Raw genomic sequence first — 6,328 nt, 5'->3', positions numbered from 1 at the left:
GATACCAAAACTCACCGCGGTGGCGCTGCTGGCGATGGCGGTGGCGGCAATATATTAATAATGGGAGCAACAAAGCGGAGAGGAAGAAAGAAAAGGAAAAAAAAAAAAAAAAAAAAAAGTCCGGCAGGCAAAAAAAAAAAAAAAAAAAAAAAAAAAAAAAAAAAAAAAAAAAAAAAAAAAAAAAAAAAAAAAAAAAAGGAGTCCGGCAGGCAGGAGCTACTCGCTCCAAAATCTAAATCCGGCCCAAGCCATTGCGTTGCCTTGCGGACTCGGCTTATAGCGAACAGGCCGGTGCGATCGCAGTAGCGAGCGGCGACTCATTCATGAGAAGAGCAGAGGACATGCTGCTAGATGAGAGCGGGTGCAGGAGGGCCGGGGAGGGGGGTCGGAGAGTCGAGAGGGAGAGGGAGCGCCGGAAACGCTCGCGAGCCAATGTTCATTCACAAGCGTCGTCGTCCGCCGACGTCCAGCAGCGGGAGCAAAACGTCCCGACGCCACTGCTGCCGCCGCCAAGCATAAATCTCTGCCCCCCTTCCGCTCTTCTACACCCACTATAGACACACCATGCCCGTGGCTGTAGTCGGCGAAGAAGCTGCGATGCATGGGGCACGTACAACACTCATTGTTCTTGTCTGGCCCCCGGGCACGACCGGAATAGAATATGCTACTCGCAGCCGTGTCTTCACGCACGGACTATGACCGCGACTGGCACGCATTGAGAGCACCCACCCACACCCACCCGCATCCACCCACTCCTACCTATGCTCAATAATTGCCGCGAGCAACTCGGCTGAACGAGACGGTACGGTAATGCACTTTGACCCTTGTTCCTCGCAGCCGATTCCCGCGAGATCGACGTTTTCTTTTGAGAGACGGGGAAGAATGGAATTCGTAGTAGCTGCAGTGGCCTTGTCTAAGATCTCACTGAAATATAGGTACAAGATGGTAAATGAGAATATGGCGATATTTAATGTCTCTATATCGAATAACTGTTTGAAGCGCGTCGATCGACGTGACTGCGTCGTGCTTGGACGACTTTCAAGCAGATCACTGTGTTACGTCTGGGTTGGCAGCCCATACGTCTTATGGGTGTCGTGAATAGGCTATAGATCTTCCGATCCGTTCGTTGACTGCCTAATCGTTATTACCAGTGCTTCATGCAGGGACATTTACTTTTCCTCGTTCCGAAGCCCACTACCAATTCCATCTATTAGTACTCAAACGAACGTTAAGCGTTTACTATACATGCTTTTAATCTTTTTGTCTTTAAATACTTGGCAATGCCGATCACCTGCTTCTCTGTTCAGACAATTGTTTCTGGCCGTGCTAAACATATCCGAGTCTGTTGTATGTCTCTTGCGAGGCTAAGGAGCTGCAAATTTCAGGTTTTCACTCTGATGTATTTAGAAACGGTAATGGAGTTGCGGATTCGTTACGTCTAACTTTGATTCGCGCGCAGCCGAAAACTAAGGCTTTACGAAATAGAGCGTCGAATGGGCTTTTGTCGGTTGCTGAATTTCAGTTTGAAGTTGTCTATAATGGAGAAACGGGTCGATAAATTTACACGGAAACTAGGACGCAAAGTCGTTAACGTAGAAACGTATTGGGTTTGGTTTTCATTTATTCATTAGCATTGCCGATAATCGACATTCAATATTCAATTTCTCTTGATTAACACGCGGAGCACCGTGTCGGTCTTCGGTGCCCGATTCGCGAAAGATTTTGTAGCATCACGTGGCGTCAACGAGAAGGTCAAGAGAGTCGGTGCTTAACGTGTTAAATGAATGACAAAACGAAGAGCATGGAAAATCGAAGAATTCAATGAATTTCATTCGCCCAGGGTTATAAGCATCGTACGAAGGACGCTGCTTCGATTTCCACTTCGTCTTGACCAGAAGTCAAAATTGCAAGCACTGTGAAAGGTCTGGCCGATCAGGAAAACTTATTGTTTCATAAGGACAGCTCCTCGCACGCTACTGACTCTCCATTTGACGAAACGGACGTATACGTAATAAGCAGATTCTCAAGATGAAATTGTAGAAACGGTCCTGAATGTTTTTTAAATCCGCGCTGATAATTATATTTCTGCCAAGTTCCTATCATTGCTTTAAGAAGTGCGAATGGGGCAGAGCTCTCCTTTTCATCTGACGATTCTATTTTCATTTTATTTCTTACATCCATATGAAACAGGAAGTTTCAATAAAATAATTGACATGGCAATATTAATTGACGTACGAATGTTTCCATTGAAATAATAAAACTCTCGTCAATATTCAAAATTAGCCAATAGCTGGTGGTATAAGGTATGACAAACTTCTATAGTAACTCGTAGCAGGTGGCTCGTAATAATTTTATTGCGAGCATGTTTCCGGATGCTTCTCGTCTACTGATTGGCCAACTTCGCCATCGCTGGAGTGGTAAATACACATTAAACTCATTACACAGTCGGCTAAAGTTTCCGAGTCAAACACGCCTGGAGAAAATGCACGAAGTACAGGCATGTTAACTGCGGAAGTTAATCTGCATCGCGTCGTTGTTCGATTCAAAGGGAGTCGAGTGCGTCTGGGCGAAAAGCTGAGGTTAAATCGACAAAATTTCCTACGTCCTATCCGACTCTCTAAAGTTACAGGAGACCGCGAAAATAGCTACCAATTCGCGTGCACTTCCACGTCAAGAGCACAGCTTCCCACTGAACGTGGACCAGTCATGAAAAATCATAGAAAATGCTCGTAAAATCTCTTGCGATCCACTGGTCCGCTTGGTCCACCACTGTCGCTTCTTTCGCGCTCCTCCTTTTCCGACACCTCCACTACCCCCCTGTCCAACTCGGCCGTCCCGCGACACTCCTAACATCAACGCCACAATCAATCCGATTCCAGCCGCGACGTATATCCTTCGGAGCAATCGGAGATTTCTCAAACCGATGAAAACCGCGAATCCTTTCGCTTGCAGAAGCTGCAAGTTATTCTGGAATGCAGCGTTTCATGACAGAACGCGAATCCAACGGGGTTTGACGATTCCTACAGAGCGGGTGGCAGTGCGTTATTGCACCGCCGCTGCACCGCTCCGCAAAGTTATTTTCACATTCATCGTAATGCAATACAAAATCAACTAGCCGTACCGCCAGAGCCTCCAGTGCCTCCTGGGAGCCCGAAGGCTCATCCTCGAGTGCGCGAAAATATTACAAAATTAGATTCCCGTACGGAGTCGTCCATCCGGCGTGCTGTATCGTCTGCGACTTGTCGCTCGATCGCCGAGCCTATTATTGACTATGGACATAAGCAGTATACTTTGCGCTTATAAAATTTAGATATGCAGTTCAATCGGATACTTACCTTAAAGTGTTTTACTGGCAGATCCGAAAGGCCGCTGCCGCACTCGATAACCGGCATGGGCTCTTCGAGCGGCTGCGACCGAGGTCACTCTTGGTGAGTCGTTGCTGCTGAATTCGTAAATCTTTCGAACGGTGCAAATTAACTTCATTGATGGATCAAAGTTCCTTTGAACCCGTGCACTGGCAAACGGTACACTGTTATTTTGCCAACGACACAGTTTCAACATTCCCTGAGAAGACAACGAATATAATTAGCAGGTAGCAAGGTGATTTATACGTATTCCTAATACAACCTAATATACCCGGTTATTCGACCCTAACGCAGCTGAACTATATATGTACACATGATTTTCCCACAAGAATCAAATAAACGCGCTTACTTCAAGCGGTACGCTTGGGCCGAATAACCCGGCATATTAAATGCACATATCAGCTCCACGTGTACGATGTAGCTTATCTACTTATTAAAAAAAAAAAAAATTAAATAAACAGTATAATGCAAAGCGTTAAGCACCGTAGCAGCTAAACTGGTCTGTGTTTTGGCATTTACTCGTGAATAAATAAATATACAAATATAATACACGTATACCGAAATCAAATATTTCTTCATCAAGAATTCGCGCATATAACTACGCGCGGGAGCATTGAAAGCTCACAGCAAATGGGCTTAGCGCAGCAAGCCACGAACAATAGTTTCAGGACATCTAAGAAAGGAAGGTAAACTATTCTTCTCTATTTTGTTTTTTCCCTCCCAGCAAAAAACGTCTCTTCCCATAAGAATTCAGAAAGAATCTATAGCCAAGTAAACGATAAACTCGTATCAAGAGTATCCCAACGAATATTAGGTTACATTGTATTAAGTTCTTATTTTGTAAACCTACTAGTGTCCCAAACGATCTATACCGTAATAACAGGTTTTCCATATTTCTTGGTAAAGATACATCATACCAAAAATCGCCAAGTATGAAATTACTCGAGTAACTCCCAATAACATTAAATTCCCCCCTGCCCCCGTAAAAAAAAAAAAAAAAAAAAAAACGTAAATTCCGAAAAAAGCTTCCACCAGCTAAACCACGCTGATACAGCACAGCAGAATCATGCATGCGGCAAGTACGCGCCATCTTGTCGTTCTCTCAGCTCGAAGGCGCTCTATCTGATAAGTATATACATATATACAGATACGTAGCACACGTGAAAGAACCTTCAGTTTAAACTACCAGCCGAGTCCGAAGGGAATTTACGAATAATAATACGTTTCTATATTTCCGCGATCCCTTTAACCGAAGGACGCTGCCTCGAATGGCCGGGGGTGCACCACGTGCGTGAGAGGTGTACCTGGCAGGTCCCTGCGAGGAGGAAGGACTCGGTAACATTGGCGGGTGCCTCTTCGCGGGGTCGACAGGGGGAAGCCAGAGTGTTTCAATGACAGTGTGACAAAGAGAGCATTCGCGAGTGGCCGAGGCGGTGGCCATGCGAGGCTCCGGGAAAGACATGGCGGCGGATTACGAGCCACTGGAAATACTGGAGTCAGAGGAAGCTCCGAAAGTACTAGGAGAAGACCGCGAGTTCAAAGGGGTGAGCGGGGCTGAGACTCGAGGAGGGTGGGACGTAGGAACGGTTTATGGAGGACATGAAAGGGATGCGCGCTGAAGCCATTCTCCTTCGTCCCTCTCCCTCTCTCTCTCGCTCCACGTACTTGTGGCCCTGCCGACTGCAGGGGATTCTTGCTGCTGTCTCGCTGTTTGTTGGTCGCCGGGGGCGGCTCGGGCAGGGGGAGGAGGACAGAGCAATACCCGCGCCCGCGCACGTCCACCAGTGCGATGGGAACTAGGATGGTTTATACGCGGGTTCTACCTGCCTATACCTATCTGCCTACCGACCCACCGATTTGCCTATCTATTTTACTACTCCACCTCGTACCTCTGCTACTATGCCTGTAGGTCTATTTAATAGACTCAGCCATAGGATCAAAGACTGGGCTGCTTGATCCCTTGTCCTCAGCGCAGGCTACTCGAATGCATTGGGATTTTGGTTAGTGCCTGCGATACGTGAGTACGTGCATGCGTGCCCGGACGTAAAGGAGCAGCCCCGAATTCTCACCCTTCGCAGAAGCGACGAACGGCTCCTGTCTCCATCACCTGAGTCGCGACTGCGGGGAAGAAGCTGCGCGAGAGGGTGGGCGGACAGGAGCAACAATGAGCATTGTGATTTGTGCGACTTAGCCTCGCGTCCTATTGGTCTGAACTGACTCTGGCTCACCCCCTACCGCCCCCCACTCATTGGATCAGCTATCCGGCCGGGGATGTCCGCCGCCGCCGCCAGCACCAGACTGCCTCCGAGAAGGAAGAGAAGTGGGCGGCGGCGGGGGCGGAGAGTCAGGTCGGAGGAGGAAAATCCTGGAGATGGGGCGAACGTATGGGTGGTGGAGGTGAAGGTGAGACGAAGGGTCACGAGGAAGTCGGAGGAAGAGCGAAGAGAGCAGAACAATGGACAATGCGCAGCCACCACTCGGTCGGACGATACGTGAACTCGGTACGTCGGGAGAACGGCGACGTCAGAGCTTCTCGTTGAGTTCTTCGATCGGAGAACCCGAGCGCGGATCCGATCGCGCGAGCCATCCACGACGCCACTATAGGCGCAGCGGCTGTGCCGGCGCTGATATAGGAAGAGCGCGCCCGATAGGTAGACCCGTCGTAGCGATGTGGCATCGGCCAGCCGTAGTGGTGGCGGCGGCGGCGGGAGAGGCGGCGGGGGCACCGAGCAGCCTAGAGAGAGGAAGAGCGAGGAAGAGCGCAAAGCGGCCCGAGGAGCTTGAGAGTCGGCGGGACCGAGGAGGAGCGGCAAAGAACATCCCGAGAGTCATTGTGCGCGAGGGAAACACAGAGCGAAAGAGGATGGCAAAGCCAGAGTCAGAGCGAGAGAGGAGCAAACGCGGACATAGAGACTAGAGGAGGAAGTGCGAGCGAGAGAGCGAGGGCGGGGGGGAGGGGGGGA

Source organism: Cephus cinctus, unplaced genomic scaffold, assembly GCF_000341935.2.
Source record: "Cephus cinctus unplaced genomic scaffold, Ccin1 Ccin1_scaffold0654, whole genome shotgun sequence".
In the NCBI taxonomy this organism is placed as follows: domain Eukaryota; kingdom Metazoa; phylum Arthropoda; class Insecta; order Hymenoptera; family Cephidae; genus Cephus; species Cephus cinctus.
This window is presented reverse-complemented; position numbering follows the sequence as displayed.